Source organism: Apostichopus japonicus, chromosome 8 (genome assembly GCF_037975245.1).
Source record: "Apostichopus japonicus isolate 1M-3 chromosome 8, ASM3797524v1, whole genome shotgun sequence".
NCBI classification, from domain to species: domain Eukaryota; kingdom Metazoa; phylum Echinodermata; class Holothuroidea; order Aspidochirotida; family Stichopodidae; genus Apostichopus; species Apostichopus japonicus.
In genome coordinates, this window is record NC_092568.1 from 38,131,936 (window position 1) to 38,147,525 (window position 15,590).

The following is a 15,590-nucleotide window of genomic DNA, read 5'->3' on the forward strand; positions in this document are numbered from 1 at the left end:
CACTATGTTAAGAGGTTTGTTCACAAGTCGGACGAACGTAGCTAGCTTCAGACTCTCAGTACGGTGAGTGTGCGTGCGTGCGTCAGTCATCGGGGCAATCATATCCGGGCGTATATGCTACCATATAGCTTCTCAAGTCATATAACACAATGTACATTGTTTAGTTTAATGGGATAAGTAACCATATAGGTGGTCTAGAGTTGAATATTCAACTTTGCAAAATAAGTCTCGGGGCGGGCGGGTATAAAAAGCTTAAATTTCATCTTTCTAATGTCTACGACCATATCACGTTGAATATACCGGTTCTCGTCCGATCACCGAAGTCAAGCAGCGTCGAGCCTAGTCAGTACTTGGATGGGTGACCGCCTGGGAATACTAGGTGCCGTAGACTTTTTCATTTTTCCTCACCCACAACCGCACCCCTTTCTTTCTTTATTTCTTTGTCACTATTGTTTTATCCTGTCATTGTTATGAAAAGTTTTTCCCCCTCCCAAACCCCCCCCCCCCACCACCACCACCGTTGAAGACATTGACTTGCCATGATATACCACTATTGTTGTGTCCTGTCATTGCAATCACAAGTTTTTCTCCAGCTCCCTTTAATTCGAGACAAGTGTATCATTAGGGCTATATATCATTCCGCATGCATGCACGCTGCACGAGTGTTCTCCCTCAGGAAAAGTGCCGAAAAGAAACAGGAGAACATCTTTCTTGATATGTTCTCAAACAAAATCTCTCGTTTTTTGTGGCTTGGATGTCGGAGTACACAAAGGGAAGTAAATGTGATGCAGAAATTAGGTCGATTGAGGCAATTTTAGACCACTTTAGGCTTCCCATGAGCAGCGTACGAACACTATGTTAAGAGGTTTGTTCACAAGTCGGACGAACGTAGCTAGCTTCAGACTCTCAGTACGGTGAGTGTGCGTGCGTGCGTCAGTCATCGGGGCAATCATATCCGGGCGTATATGCTACCATATAGCTTCTCAAGTCATATAACACAATGTACATTGTTTAGTTTAATGGGATAAGTAACCATATAGGTGGTCTAGAGTTGAATATTCAACTTTGCAAAATAAGTCTCGGGGCGGGCGGGTATAAAAAGCTTAAATTTCATCTTTCTAATGTCTACGACCATATCACGTTGAATATACCGGTTCTCGTCCGATCACCGAAGTCAAGCAGCGTCGAGCCTAGTCAGTACTTGGATGGGTGACCGCCTGGGAATACTAGGTGCCGTAGACTTTTTCATTTTTCCTCACCCACAACCGCACCCCTTTCTTTCTTTATTTCTTTGTCACTATTGTTTTATCCTGTCATTGTTATGAAAAGTTTTTCCCCCTCCCAAACCCCCCCCCCCCACCACCACCACCGTTGAAGACATTGACTTGCCATGATATACCACTATTGTTGTGTCCTGTCATTGCAATCACAAGTTTTTCTCCAGCTCCCTTTAATTCGAGACAAGTGTATCATTAGGGCTATATATCATTCCGCATGCATGCACGCTGCACGAGTGTTCTCCCTCAGGAAAAGTGCCGAAAAGAAACAGGAGAACATCTTTCTTGATATGTTCTCAAACAAAATCTCTCGTTTTTTGTGGCTTGGATGTCGGAGTACACAAAGGGAAGTAAATGTGATGCAGAAATTAGGTCGATTGAGGCAATTTTAGACCACTTTAGGCTTCCCATGAGCAGCGTACGAACACTATGTTAAGAGGTTTGTTCACAAGTCGGACGAACGTAGCTAGCTTCAGACTCTCAGTACGGTGAGTGTGCGTGCGTGCGTCAGTCATCGGGGCAATCATATCCGGGCGTATATGCTACCATATAGCTTCTCAAGTCATATAACACAATGTACATTGTTTAGTTTAATGGGATAAGTAACCATATAGGTGGTCTAGAGTTGAATATTCAACTTTGCAAAATAAGTCTCGGGGCGGGCGGGTATAAAAAGCTTAAATTTCATCTTTCTAATGTCTACGACCATATCACGTTGAATATACCGGTTCTCGTCCGATCACCGAAGTCAAGCAGCGTCGAGCCTAGTCAGTACTTGGATGGGTGACCGCCTGGGAATACTAGGTGCCGTAGACTTTTTCATTTTTCCTCACCCACAACCGCACCCCTTTCTTTCTTTATTTCTTTGTCACTATTGTTTTATCCTGTCATTGTTATGAAAAGTTTTTCCCCCTCCCAAACCCCCCCCCCCCCCACCACCACCACCGTTGAAGACATTGACTTGCCATGATATACCACTATTGTTGTGTCCTGTCATTGCAATCACAAGTTTTTCTCCAGCTCCCTTTAATTCGAGACAAGTGTATCATTAGGGCTATATATCATTCCGCATGCATGCACGCTGCACGAGTGTTCTCCCTCAGGAAAAGTGCCGAAAAGAAACAGGAGAACATCTTTCTTGATATGTTCTCAAACAAAATCTCTCGTTTTTTGTGGCTTGGATGTCGGAGTACACAAAGGGAAGTAAATGTGATGCAGAAATTAGGTCGATTGAGGCAATTTTAGACCACTTTAGGCTTCCCATGAGCAGCGTACGAACACTATGTTAAGAGGTTTGTTCACAAGTCGGACGAACGTAGCTAGCTTCAGACTCTCAGTACGGTGAGTGTGCGTGCGTGCGTCAGTCATCGGGGCAATCATATCCGGGCGTATATGCTACCATATAGCTTCTCAAGTCATATAACACAATGTACATTGTTTAGTTTAATGGGATAAGTAACCATATAGGTGGTCTAGAGTTGAATATTCAACTTTGCAAAATAAGTCTCGGGGCGGGCGGGTATAAAAAGCTTAAATTTCATCTTTCTAATGTCTACGACCATATCACGTTGAATATACCGGTTCTCGTCCGATCACCGAAGTCAAGCAGCGTCGAGCCTAGTCAGTACTTGGATGGGTGACCGCCTGGGAATACTAGGTGCCGTAGACTTTTTCATTTTTCCTCACCCACAACCGCACCCCTTTCTTTCTTTATTTCTTTGTCACTATTGTTTTATCCTGTCATTGTTATGAAAAGTTTTTCCCCCTCCCAAACCCCCCCCCCCCACCACCACCACCGTTGAAGACATTGACTTGCCATGATATACCACTATTGTTGTGTCCTGTCATTGCAATCACAAGTTTTTCTCCAGCTCCCTTTAATTCGAGACAAGTGTATCATTAGGGCTATATATCATTCCGCATGCATGCACGCTGCACGAGTGTTCTCCCTCAGGAAAAGTGCCGAAAAGAAACAGGAGAACATCTTTCTTGATATGTTCTCAAACAAAATCTCTCGTTTTTTGTGGCTTGGATGTCGGAGTACACAAAGGGAAGTAAATGTGATGCAGAAATTAGGTCGATTGAGGCAATTTTAGACCACTTTAGGCTTCCCATGAGCAGCGTACGAACACTATGTTAAGAGGTTTGTTCACAAGTCGGACGAACGTAGCTAGCTTCAGACTCTCAGTACGGTGAGTGTGCGTGCGTGCGTCAGTCATCGGGGCAATCATATCCGGGCGTATATGCTACCATATAGCTTCTCAAGTCATATAACACAATGTACATTGTTTAGTTTAATGGGATAAGTAACCATATAGGTGGTCTAGAGTTGAATATTCAACTTTGCAAAATAAGTCTCGGGGCGGGCGGGTATAAAAAGCTTAAATTTCATCTTTCTAATGTCTACGACCATATCACGTTGAATATACCGGTTCTCGTCCGATCACCGAAGTCAAGCAGCGTCGAGCCTAGTCAGTACTTGGATGGGTGACCGCCTGGGAATACTAGGTGCCGTAGACTTTTTCATTTTTCCTCACCCACAACCGCACCCCTTTCTTTCTTTATTTCTTTGTCACTATTGTTTTATCCTGTCATTGTTATGAAAAGTTTTTCCCCCTCCCAAACCCCCCCCCCCCCCACCACCACCACCGTTGAAGACATTGACTTGCCATGATATACCACTATTGTTGTGTCCTGTCATTGCAATCACAAGTTTTTCTCCAGCTCCCTTTAATTCGAGACAAGTGTATCATTAGGGCTATATATCATTCCGCATGCATGCACGCTGCACGAGTGTTCTCCCTCAGGAAAAGTGCCGAAAAGAAACAGGAGAACATCTTTCTTGATATGTTCTCAAACAAAATCTCTCGTTTTTTGTGGCTTGGATGTCGGAGTACACAAAGGGAAGTAAATGTGATGCAGAAATTAGGTCGATTGAGGCAATTTTAGACCACTTTAGGCTTCCCATGAGCAGCGTACGAACACTATGTTAAGAGGTTTGTTCACAAGTCGGACGAACGTAGCTAGCTTCAGACTCTCAGTACGGTGAGTGTGCGTGCGTGCGTCAGTCATCGGGGCAATCATATCCGGGCGTATATGCTACCATATAGCTTCTCAAGTCATATAACACAATGTACATTGTTTAGTTTAATGGGATAAGTAACCATATAGGTGGTCTAGAGTTGAATATTCAACTTTGCAAAATAAGTCTCGGGGCGGGCGGGTATAAAAAGCTTAAATTTCATCTTTCTAATGTCTACGACCATATCACGTTGAATATACCGGTTCTCGTCCGATCACCGAAGTCAAGCAGCGTCGAGCCTAGTCAGTACTTGGATGGGTGACCGCCTGGGAATACTAGGTGCCGTAGACTTTTTCATTTTTCCTCACCCACAACCGCACCCCTTTCTTTCTTTATTTCTTTGTCACTATTGTTTTATCCTGTCATTGTTATGAAAAGTTTTTCCCCCTCCCAAACCCCCCCCCCCCCACCACCACCACCGTTGAAGACATTGACTTGCCATGATATACCACTATTGTTGTGTCCTGTCATTGCAATCACAAGTTTTTCTCCAGCTCCCTTTAATTCGAGACAAGTGTATCATTAGGGCTATATATCATTCCGCATGCATGCACGCTGCACGAGTGTTCTCCCTCAGGAAAAGTGCCGAAAAGAAACAGGAGAACATCTTTCTTGATATGTTCTCAAACAAAATCTCTCGTTTTTTGTGGCTTGGATGTCGGAGTACACAAAGGGAAGTAAATGTGATGCAGAAATTAGGTCGATTGAGGCAATTTTAGACCACTTTAGGCTTCCCATGAGCAGCGTACGAACACTATGTTAAGAGGTTTGTTCACAAGTCGGACGAACGTAGCTAGCTTCAGACTCTCAGTACGGTGAGTGTGCGTGCGTGCGTCAGTCATCGGGGCAATCATATCCGGGCGTATATGCTACCATATAGCTTCTCAAGTCATATAACACAATGTACATTGTTTAGTTTAATGGGATAAGTAACCATATAGGTGGTCTAGAGTTGAATATTCAACTTTGCAAAATAAGTCTCGGGGCGGGCGGGTATAAAAAGCTTAAATTTCATCTTTCTAATGTCTACGACCATATCACGTTGAATATACCGGTTCTCGTCCGATCACCGAAGTCAAGCAGCGTCGAGCCTAGTCAGTACTTGGATGGGTGACCGCCTGGGAATACTAGGTGCCGTAGACTTTTTCATTTTTCCTCACCCACAACCGCACCCCTTTCTTTCTTTATTTCTTTGTCACTATTGTTTTATCCTGTCATTGTTATGAAAAGTTTTTCCCCCTCCCAAACCCCCCCCCCCCCACCACCACCACCGTTGAAGACATTGACTTGCCATGATATACCACTATTGTTGTGTCCTGTCATTGCAATCACAAGTTTTTCTCCAGCTCCCTTTAATTCGAGACAAGTGTATCATTAGGGCTATATATCATTCCGCATGCATGCACGCTGCACGAGTGTTCTCCCTCAGGAAAAGTGCCGAAAAGAAACAGGAGAACATCTTTCTTGATATGTTCTCAAACAAAATCTCTCGTTTTTTGTGGCTTGGATGTCGGAGTACACAAAGGGAAGTAAATGTGATGCAGAAATTAGGTCGATTGAGGCAATTTTAGACCACTTTAGGCTTCCCATGAGCAGCGTACGAACACTATGTTAAGAGGTTTGTTCACAAGTCGGACGAACGTAGCTAGCTTCAGACTCTCAGTACGGTGAGTGTGCGTGCGTGCGTCAGTCATCGGGGCAATCATATCCGGGCGTATATGCTACCATATAGCTTCTCAAGTCATATAACACAATGTACATTGTTTAGTTTAATGGGATAAGTAACCATATAGGTGGTCTAGAGTTGAATATTCAACTTTGCAAAATAAGTCTCGGGGCGGGCGGGTATAAAAAGCTTAAATTTCATCTTTCTAATGTCTACGACCATATCACGTTGAATATACCGGTTCTCGTCCGATCACCGAAGTCAAGCAGCGTCGAGCCTAGTCAGTACTTGGATGGGTGACCGCCTGGGAATACTAGGTGCCGTAGACTTTTTCATTTTTCCTCACCCACAACCGCACCCCTTTCTTTCTTTATTTCTTTGTCACTATTGTTTTATCCTGTCATTGTTATGAAAAGTTTTTCCCCCTCCCAAACCCCCCCCCCCCACCACCACCACCGTTGAAGACATTGACTTGCCATGATATACCACTATTGTTGTGTCCTGTCATTGCAATCACAAGTTTTTCTCCAGCTCCCTTTAATTCGAGACAAGTGTATCATTAGGGCTATATATCATTCCGCATGCATGCACGCTGCACGAGTGTTCTCCCTCAGGAAAAGTGCCGAAAAGAAACAGGAGAACATCTTTCTTGATATGTTCTCAAACAAAATCTCTCGTTTTTTGTGGCTTGGATGTCGGAGTACACAAAGGGAAGTAAATGTGATGCAGAAATTAGGTCGATTGAGGCAATTTTAGACCACTTTAGGCTTCCCATGAGCAGCGTACGAACACTATGTTAAGAGGTTTGTTCACAAGTCGGACGAACGTAGCTAGCTTCAGACTCTCAGTACGGTGAGTGTGCGTGCGTGCGTCAGTCATCGGGGCAATCATATCCGGGCGTATATGCTACCATATAGCTTCTCAAGTCATATAACACAATGTACATTGTTTAGTTTAATGGGATAAGTAACCATATAGGTGGTCTAGAGTTGAATATTCAACTTTGCAAAATAAGTCTCGGGGCGGGCGGGTATAAAAAGCTTAAATTTCATCTTTCTAATGTCTACGACCATATCACGTTGAATATACCGGTTCTCGTCCGATCACCGAAGTCAAGCAGCGTCGAGCCTAGTCAGTACTTGGATGGGTGACCGCCTGGGAATACTAGGTGCCGTAGACTTTTTCATTTTTCCTCACCCACAACCGCACCCCTTTCTTTCTTTATTTCTTTGTCACTATTGTTTTATCCTGTCATTGTTATGAAAAGTTTTTCCCCCTCCCAAACCCCCCCCCCCCCACCACCACCACCGTTGAAGACATTGACTTGCCATGATATACCACTATTGTTGTGTCCTGTCATTGCAATCACAAGTTTTTCTCCAGCTCCCTTTAATTCGAGACAAGTGTATCATTAGGGCTATATATCATTCCGCATGCATGCACGCTGCACGAGTGTTCTCCCTCAGGAAAAGTGCCGAAAAGAAACAGGAGAACATCTTTCTTGATATGTTCTCAAACAAAATCTCTCGTTTTTTGTGGCTTGGATGTCGGAGTACACAAAGGGAAGTAAATGTGATGCAGAAATTAGGTCGATTGAGGCAATTTTAGACCACTTTAGGCTTCCCATGAGCAGCGTACGAACACTATGTTAAGAGGTTTGTTCACAAGTCGGACGAACGTAGCTAGCTTCAGACTCTCAGTACGGTGAGTGTGCGTGCGTGCGTCAGTCATCGGGGCAATCATATCCGGGCGTATATGCTACCATATAGCTTCTCAAGTCATATAACACAATGTACATTGTTTAGTTTAATGGGATAAGTAACCATATAGGTGGTCTAGAGTTGAATATTCAACTTTGCAAAATAAGTCTCGGGGCGGGCGGGTATAAAAAGCTTAAATTTCATCTTTCTAATGTCTACGACCATATCACGTTGAATATACCGGTTCTCGTCCGATCACCGAAGTCAAGCAGCGTCGAGCCTAGTCAGTACTTGGATGGGTGACCGCCTGGGAATACTAGGTGCCGTAGACTTTTTCATTTTTCCTCACCCACAACCGCACCCCTTTCTTTCTTTATTTCTTTGTCACTATTGTTTTATCCTGTCATTGTTATGAAAAGTTTTTCCCCCTCCCAAACCCCCCCCCCCCACCACCACCACCGTTGAAGACATTGACTTGCCATGATATACCACTATTGTTGTGTCCTGTCATTGCAATCACAAGTTTTTCTCCAGCTCCCTTTAATTCGAGACAAGTGTATCATTAGGGCTATATATCATTCCGCATGCATGCACGCTGCACGAGTGTTCTCCCTCAGGAAAAGTGCCGAAAAGAAACAGGAGAACATCTTTCTTGATATGTTCTCAAACAAAATCTCTCGTTTTTTGTGGCTTGGATGTCGGAGTACACAAAGGGAAGTAAATGTGATGCAGAAATTAGGTCGATTGAGGCAATTTTAGACCACTTTAGGCTTCCCATGAGCAGCGTACGAACACTATGTTAAGAGGTTTGTTCACAAGTCGGACGAACGTAGCTAGCTTCAGACTCTCAGTACGGTGAGTGTGCGTGCGTGCGTCAGTCATCGGGGCAATCATATCCGGGCGTATATGCTACCATATAGCTTCTCAAGTCATATAACACAATGTACATTGTTTAGTTTAATGGGATAAGTAACCATATAGGTGGTCTAGAGTTGAATATTCAACTTTGCAAAATAAGTCTCGGGGCGGGCGGGTATAAAAAGCTTAAATTTCATCTTTCTAATGTCTACGACCATATCACGTTGAATATACCGGTTCTCGTCCGATCACCGAAGTCAAGCAGCGTCGAGCCTAGTCAGTACTTGGATGGGTGACCGCCTGGGAATACTAGGTGCCGTAGACTTTTTCATTTTTCCTCACCCACAACCGCACCCCTTTCTTTCTTTATTTCTTTGTCACTATTGTTTTATCCTGTCATTGTTATGAAAAGTTTTTCCCCCTCCCAAACCCCCCCCCCCCCACCACCACCACCGTTGAAGACATTGACTTGCCATGATATACCACTATTGTTGTGTCCTGTCATTGCAATCACAAGTTTTTCTCCAGCTCCCTTTAATTCGAGACAAGTGTATCATTAGGGCTATATATCATTCCGCATGCATGCACGCTGCACGAGTGTTCTCCCTCAGGAAAAGTGCCGAAAAGAAACAGGAGAACATCTTTCTTGATATGTTCTCAAACAAAATCTCTCGTTTTTTGTGGCTTGGATGTCGGAGTACACAAAGGGAAGTAAATGTGATGCAGAAATTAGGTCGATTGAGGCAATTTTAGACCACTTTAGGCTTCCCATGAGCAGCGTACGAACACTATGTTAAGAGGTTTGTTCACAAGTCGGACGAACGTAGCTAGCTTCAGACTCTCAGTACGGTGAGTGTGCGTGCGTGCGTCAGTCATCGGGGCAATCATATCCGGGCGTATATGCTACCATATAGCTTCTCAAGTCATATAACACAATGTACATTGTTTAGTTTAATGGGATAAGTAACCATATAGGTGGTCTAGAGTTGAATATTCAACTTTGCAAAATAAGTCTCGGGGCGGGCGGGTATAAAAAGCTTAAATTTCATCTTTCTAATGTCTACGACCATATCACGTTGAATATACCGGTTCTCGTCCGATCACCGAAGTCAAGCAGCGTCGAGCCTAGTCAGTACTTGGATGGGTGACCGCCTGGGAATACTAGGTGCCGTAGACTTTTTCATTTTTCCTCACCCACAACCGCACCCCTTTCTTTCTTTATTTCTTTGTCACTATTGTTTTATCCTGTCATTGTTATGAAAAGTTTTTCCCCCTCCCAAACCCCCCCCCCCCCACCACCACCACCGTTGAAGACATTGACTTGCCATGATATACCACTATTGTTGTGTCCTGTCATTGCAATCACAAGTTTTTCTCCAGCTCCCTTTAATTCGAGACAAGTGTATCATTAGGGCTATATATCATTCCGCATGCATGCACGCTGCACGAGTGTTCTCCCTCAGGAAAAGTGCCGAAAAGAAACAGGAGAACATCTTTCTTGATATGTTCTCAAACAAAATCTCTCGTTTTTTGTGGCTTGGATGTCGGAGTACACAAAGGGAAGTAAATGTGATGCAGAAATTAGGTCGATTGAGGCAATTTTAGACCACTTTAGGCTTCCCATGAGCAGCGTACGAACACTATGTTAAGAGGTTTGTTCACAAGTCGGACGAACGTAGCTAGCTTCAGACTCTCAGTACGGTGAGTGTGCGTGCGTGCGTCAGTCATCGGGGCAATCATATCCGGGCGTATATGCTACCATATAGCTTCTCAAGTCATATAACACAATGTACATTGTTTAGTTTAATGGGATAAGTAACCATATAGGTGGTCTAGAGTTGAATATTCAACTTTGCAAAATAAGTCTCGGGGCGGGCGGGTATAAAAAGCTTAAATTTCATCTTTCTAATGTCTACGACCATATCACGTTGAATATACCGGTTCTCGTCCGATCACCGAAGTCAAGCAGCGTCGAGCCTAGTCAGTACTTGGATGGGTGACCGCCTGGGAATACTAGGTGCCGTAGACTTTTTCATTTTTCCTCACCCACAACCGCACCCCTTTCTTTCTTTATTTCTTTGTCACTATTGTTTTATCCTGTCATTGTTATGAAAAGTTTTTCCCCCTCCCAAACCCCCCCCCCCCACCACCACCACCGTTGAAGACATTGACTTGCCATGATATACCACTATTGTTGTGTCCTGTCATTGCAATCACAAGTTTTTCTCCAGCTCCCTTTAATTCGAGACAAGTGTATCATTAGGGCTATATATCATTCCGCATGCATGCACGCTGCACGAGTGTTCTCCCTCAGGAAAAGTGCCGAAAAGAAACAGGAGAACATCTTTCTTGATATGTTCTCAAACAAAATCTCTCGTTTTTTGTGGCTTGGATGTCGGAGTACACAAAGGGAAGTAAATGTGATGCAGAAATTAGGTCGATTGAGGCAATTTTAGACCACTTTAGGCTTCCCATGAGCAGCGTACGAACACTATGTTAAGAGGTTTGTTCACAAGTCGGACGAACGTAGCTAGCTTCAGACTCTCAGTACGGTGAGTGTGCGTGCGTGCGTCAGTCATCGGGGCAATCATATCCGGGCGTATATGCTACCATATAGCTTCTCAAGTCATATAACACAATGTACATTGTTTAGTTTAATGGGATAAGTAACCATATAGGTGGTCTAGAGTTGAATATTCAACTTTGCAAAATAAGTCTCGGGGCGGGCGGGTATAAAAAGCTTAAATTTCATCTTTCTAATGTCTACGACCATATCACGTTGAATATACCGGTTCTCGTCCGATCACCGAAGTCAAGCAGCGTCGAGCCTAGTCAGTACTTGGATGGGTGACCGCCTGGGAATACTAGGTGCCGTAGACTTTTTCATTTTTCCTCACCCACAACCGCACCCCTTTCTTTCTTTATTTCTTTGTCACTATTGTTTTATCCTGTCATTGTTATGAAAAGTTTTTCCCCCTCCCAAACCCCCCCCCCCCCACCACCACCACCGTTGAAGACATTGACTTGCCATGATATACCACTATTGTTGTGTCCTGTCATTGCAATCACAAGTTTTTCTCCAGCTCCCTTTAATTCGAGACAAGTGTATCATTAGGGCTATATATCATTCCGCATGCATGCACGCTGCACGAGTGTTCTCCCTCAGGAAAAGTGCCGAAAAGAAACAGGAGAACATCTTTCTTGATATGTTCTCAAACAAAATCTCTCGTTTTTTGTGGCTTGGATGTCGGAGTACACAAAGGGAAGTAAATGTGATGCAGAAATTAGGTCGATTGAGGCAATTTTAGACCACTTTAGGCTTCCCATGAGCAGCGTACGAACACTATGTTAAGAGGTTTGTTCACAAGTCGGACGAACGTAGCTAGCTTCAGACTCTCAGTACGGTGAGTGTGCGTGCGTGCGTCAGTCATCGGGGCAATCATATCCGGGCGTATATGCTACCATATAGCTTCTCAAGTCATATAACACAATGTACATTGTTTAGTTTAATGGGATAAGTAACCATATAGGTGGTCTAGAGTTGAATATTCAACTTTGCAAAATAAGTCTCGGGGCGGGCGGGTATAAAAAGCTTAAATTTCATCTTTCTAATGTCTACGACCATATCACGTTGAATATACCGGTTCTCGTCCGATCACCGAAGTCAAGCAGCGTCGAGCCTAGTCAGTACTTGGATGGGTGACCGCCTGGGAATACTAGGTGCCGTAGACTTTTTCATTTTTCCTCACCCACAACCGCACCCCTTTCTTTCTTTATTTCTTTGTCACTATTGTTTTATCCTGTCATTGTTATGAAAAGTTTTTTCCCCCTCCCAAACCCCCCCCCCCCCACCACCACCACCGTTGAAGACATTGACTTGCCATGATATACCACTATTGTTGTGTCCTGTCATTGCAATCACAAGTTTTTCTCCAGCTCCCTTTAATTCGAGACAAGTGTATCATTAGGGCTATATATCATTCCGCATGCATGCACGCTGCACGAGTGTTCTCCCTCAGGAAAAGTGCCGAAAAGAAACAGGAGAACATCTTTCTTGATATGTTCTCAAACAAAATCTCTCGTTTTTTGTGGCTTGGATGTCGGAGTACACAAAGGGAAGTAAATGTGATGCAGAAATTAGGTCGATTGAGGCAATTTTAGACCACTTTAGGCTTCCCATGAGCAGCGTACGAACACTATGTTAAGAGGTTTGTTCACAAGTCGGACGAACGTAGCTAGCTTCAGACTCTCAGTACGGTGAGTGTGCGTGCGTGCGTCAGTCATCGGGGCAATCATATCCGGGCGTATATGCTACCATATAGCTTCTCAAGTCATATAACACAATGTACATTGTTTAGTTTAATGGGATAAGTAACCATATAGGTGGTCTAGAGTTGAATATTCAACTTTGCAAAATAAGTCTCGGGGCGGGCGGGTATAAAAAGCTTAAATTTCATCTTTCTAATGTCTACGACCATATCACGTTGAATATACCGGTTCTCGTCCGATCACCGAAGTCAAGCAGCGTCGAGCCTAGTCAGTACTTGGATGGGTGACCGCCTGGGAATACTAGGTGCCGTAGACTTTTTCATTTTTCCTCACCCACAACCGCACCCCTTTCTTTCTTTATTTCTTTGTCACTATTGTTTTATCCTGTCATTGTTATGAAAAGTTTTTCCCCCTCCCAAACCCCCCCCCCCCCACCACCACCACCGTTGAAGACATTGACTTGCCATGATATACCACTATTGTTGTGTCCTGTCATTGCAATCACAAGTTTTTCTCCAGCTCCCTTTAATTCGAGACAAGTGTATCATTAGGGCTATATATCATTCCGCATGCATGCACGCTGCACGAGTGTTCTCCCTCAGGAAAAGTGCCGAAAAGAAACAGGAGAACATCTTTCTTGATATGTTCTCAAACAAAATCTCTCGTTTTTTGTGGCTTGGATGTCGGAGTACACAAAGGGAAGTAAATGTGATGCAGAAATTAGGTCGATTGAGGCAATTTTAGACCACTTTAGGCTTCCCATGAGCAGCGTACGAACACTATGTTAAGAGGTTTGTTCACAAGTCGGACGAACGTAGCTAGCTTCAGACTCTCAGTACGGTGAGTGTGCGTGCGTGCGTCAGTCATCGGGGCAATCATATCCGGGCGTATATGCTACCATATAGCTTCTCAAGTCATATAACACAATGTACATTGTTTAGTTTAATGGGATAAGTAACCATATAGGTGGTCTAGAGTTGAATATTCAACTTTGCAAAATAAGTCTCGGGGCGGGCGGGTATAAAAAGCTTAAATTTCATCTTTCTAATGTCTACGACCATATCACGTTGAATATACCGGTTCTCGTCCGATCACCGAAGTCAAGCAGCGTCGAGCCTAGTCAGTACTTGGATGGGTGACCGCCTGGGAATACTAGGTGCCGTAGACTTTTTCATTTTTCCTCACCCACAACCGCACCCCTTTCTTTCTTTATTTCTTTGTCACTATTGTTTTATCCTGTCATTGTTATGAAAAGTTTTTCCCCCTCCCAAACCCCCCCCCCCCACCACCACCACCGTTGAAGACATTGACTTGCCATGATATACCACTATTGTTGTGTCCTGTCATTGCAATCACAAGTTTTTCTCCAGCTCCCTTTAATTCGAGACAAGTGTATCATTAGGGCTATATATCATTCCGCATGCATGCACGCTGCACGAGTGTTCTCCCTCAGGAAAAGTGCCGAAAAGAAACAGGAGAACATCTTTCTTGATATGTTCTCAAACAAAATCTCTCGTTTTTTGTGGCTTGGATGTCGGAGTACACAAAGGGAAGTAAATGTGATGCAGAAATTAGGTCGATTGAGGCAATTTTAGACCACTTTAGGCTTCCCATGAGCAGCGTACGAACACTATGTTAAGAGGTTTGTTCACAAGTCGGACGAACGTAGCTAGCTTCAGACTCTCAGTACGGTGAGTGTGCGTGCGTGCGTCAGTCATCGGGGCAATCATATCCGGGCGTATATGCTACCATATAGCTTCTCAAGTCATATAACACAATGTACATTGTTTAGTTTAATGGGATAAGTAACCATATAGGTGGTCTAGAGTTGAATATTCAACTTTGCAAAATAAGTCTCGGGCGGGCGGGTATAAAAAGCTTAAATTTCATCTTTCTAATGTCTACGACCATATCACGTTGAATATACCGGTTCTCGTCCGATCACCGAAGTCAAGCAGCGTCGAGCCTAGTCAGTACTTGGATGGGTGACCGCCTGGGAATACTAGGTGCCGTAGACTTTTTCATTTTTCCTCACCCACAACCGCACCCCTTTCTTTCTTTATTTCTTTGTCACTATTGTTTTATCCTGTCATTGTTATGAAAAGTTTTTCCCCCTCCCAAACCCCCCCCCCCCCACCACCACCACCGTTGAAGACATTGACTTGCCATGATATACCACTATTGTTGTGTCCTGTCATTGCAATCACAAGTTTTTCTCCAGCTCCCTTTAATTCGAGACAAGTGTATCATTAGGGCTATATATCATTCCGCATGCATGCACGCTGCACGAGTGTTCTCCCTCAGGAAAAGTGCCGAAAAGAAACAGGAGAACATCTTTCTTGATATGTTCTCAAACAAAATCTCTCGTTTTTTGTGGCTTGGATGTCGGAGTACACAAAGGGAAGTAAATGTGATGCAGAAATTAGGTCGATTGAGGCAATTTTAGACCACTTTAGGCTTCCCATGAGCAGCGTACGAACACTATGTTAAGAGGTTTGTTCACAAGTCGGACGAACGTAGCTAGCTTCAGACTCTCAGTACGGTGAGTGTGCGTGCGTGCGTCAGTCATCGGGGCAATCATATCCGGGCGTATATGCTACCATATAGCTTCTCAAGTCATATAACACAATGTACATTGTTTAGTTTAATGGGATAAGTAACCATATAGGTGGTCTAGAGTTGAATATTCAACTTTGCAAAATAAGTCTCGGGGCGGGCGGGTATAAAAAGCTTAAATT

At 43.8% G+C, this 15,590-nt stretch overlaps 18 non-coding genes across 18 annotated transcripts; all 18 read left to right on the forward strand.

The window, feature by feature from the left end:
• Positions 1 to 272: 272 nt before the first annotated feature.
• Positions 273 to 391, forward strand: LOC139972222 (5S ribosomal RNA). The gene has a single exon (XR_011794658.1). It is a non-coding gene; the product is annotated as a 5S ribosomal RNA (ribosomal RNA).
• A 732-nt stretch (positions 392 to 1,123) lies between these two features.
• Positions 1,124 to 1,242, forward strand: LOC139972224 (5S ribosomal RNA). Its single transcript, XR_011794660.1, has one exon. It is a non-coding gene; the product is annotated as a 5S ribosomal RNA (ribosomal RNA).
• Positions 1,243 to 1,974: 732 nt separating this feature from the next.
• LOC139972225 (5S ribosomal RNA) lies at positions 1,975 to 2,093 on the forward strand. Its single transcript, XR_011794661.1, has one exon. It is a non-coding gene; the product is annotated as a 5S ribosomal RNA (ribosomal RNA).
• Positions 2,094 to 2,827: 734 nt separating this feature from the next.
• LOC139972226 (5S ribosomal RNA) lies at positions 2,828 to 2,946 on the forward strand. Its single transcript, XR_011794662.1, has one exon. It is a non-coding gene; the product is annotated as a 5S ribosomal RNA (ribosomal RNA).
• Positions 2,947 to 3,678: 732 nt separating this feature from the next.
• On the forward strand, positions 3,679 to 3,797 carry LOC139972227 (5S ribosomal RNA). Its single transcript, XR_011794663.1, has one exon. It is a non-coding gene; the product is annotated as a 5S ribosomal RNA (ribosomal RNA).
• A 734-nt stretch (positions 3,798 to 4,531) lies between these two features.
• Positions 4,532 to 4,650, forward strand: LOC139972228 (5S ribosomal RNA). The gene has a single exon (XR_011794664.1). It is a non-coding gene; the product is annotated as a 5S ribosomal RNA (ribosomal RNA).
• A 733-nt stretch (positions 4,651 to 5,383) lies between these two features.
• LOC139972229 (5S ribosomal RNA) lies at positions 5,384 to 5,502 on the forward strand. Its single transcript, XR_011794665.1, has one exon. It is a non-coding gene; the product is annotated as a 5S ribosomal RNA (ribosomal RNA).
• Positions 5,503 to 6,235: 733 nt separating this feature from the next.
• Positions 6,236 to 6,354, forward strand: LOC139972230 (5S ribosomal RNA). The gene has a single exon (XR_011794666.1). It is a non-coding gene; the product is annotated as a 5S ribosomal RNA (ribosomal RNA).
• Positions 6,355 to 7,086: 732 nt separating this feature from the next.
• LOC139972232 (5S ribosomal RNA) lies at positions 7,087 to 7,205 on the forward strand. The gene has a single exon (XR_011794667.1). It is a non-coding gene; the product is annotated as a 5S ribosomal RNA (ribosomal RNA).
• Positions 7,206 to 7,938: 733 nt separating this feature from the next.
• LOC139972233 (5S ribosomal RNA) lies at positions 7,939 to 8,057 on the forward strand. Its single transcript, XR_011794668.1, has one exon. It is a non-coding gene; the product is annotated as a 5S ribosomal RNA (ribosomal RNA).
• Positions 8,058 to 8,789: 732 nt separating this feature from the next.
• On the forward strand, positions 8,790 to 8,908 carry LOC139972234 (5S ribosomal RNA). The gene has a single exon (XR_011794669.1). It is a non-coding gene; the product is annotated as a 5S ribosomal RNA (ribosomal RNA).
• Positions 8,909 to 9,641: 733 nt separating this feature from the next.
• On the forward strand, positions 9,642 to 9,760 carry LOC139972236 (5S ribosomal RNA). Its single transcript, XR_011794671.1, has one exon. It is a non-coding gene; the product is annotated as a 5S ribosomal RNA (ribosomal RNA).
• Positions 9,761 to 10,493: 733 nt separating this feature from the next.
• On the forward strand, positions 10,494 to 10,612 carry LOC139972237 (5S ribosomal RNA). Its single transcript, XR_011794672.1, has one exon. It is a non-coding gene; the product is annotated as a 5S ribosomal RNA (ribosomal RNA).
• Positions 10,613 to 11,344: 732 nt separating this feature from the next.
• On the forward strand, positions 11,345 to 11,463 carry LOC139972238 (5S ribosomal RNA). The gene has a single exon (XR_011794673.1). It is a non-coding gene; the product is annotated as a 5S ribosomal RNA (ribosomal RNA).
• Positions 11,464 to 12,196: 733 nt separating this feature from the next.
• LOC139972239 (5S ribosomal RNA) lies at positions 12,197 to 12,315 on the forward strand. The gene has a single exon (XR_011794674.1). It is a non-coding gene; the product is annotated as a 5S ribosomal RNA (ribosomal RNA).
• A 734-nt stretch (positions 12,316 to 13,049) lies between these two features.
• On the forward strand, positions 13,050 to 13,168 carry LOC139972240 (5S ribosomal RNA). Its single transcript, XR_011794675.1, has one exon. It is a non-coding gene; the product is annotated as a 5S ribosomal RNA (ribosomal RNA).
• Positions 13,169 to 13,901: 733 nt separating this feature from the next.
• On the forward strand, positions 13,902 to 14,020 carry LOC139972241 (5S ribosomal RNA). The gene has a single exon (XR_011794676.1). It is a non-coding gene; the product is annotated as a 5S ribosomal RNA (ribosomal RNA).
• Positions 14,021 to 14,751: 731 nt separating this feature from the next.
• On the forward strand, positions 14,752 to 14,870 carry LOC139972242 (5S ribosomal RNA). The gene has a single exon (XR_011794677.1). It is a non-coding gene; the product is annotated as a 5S ribosomal RNA (ribosomal RNA).
• The last annotated feature ends 720 nt before the right edge of the window (positions 14,871 to 15,590 follow it).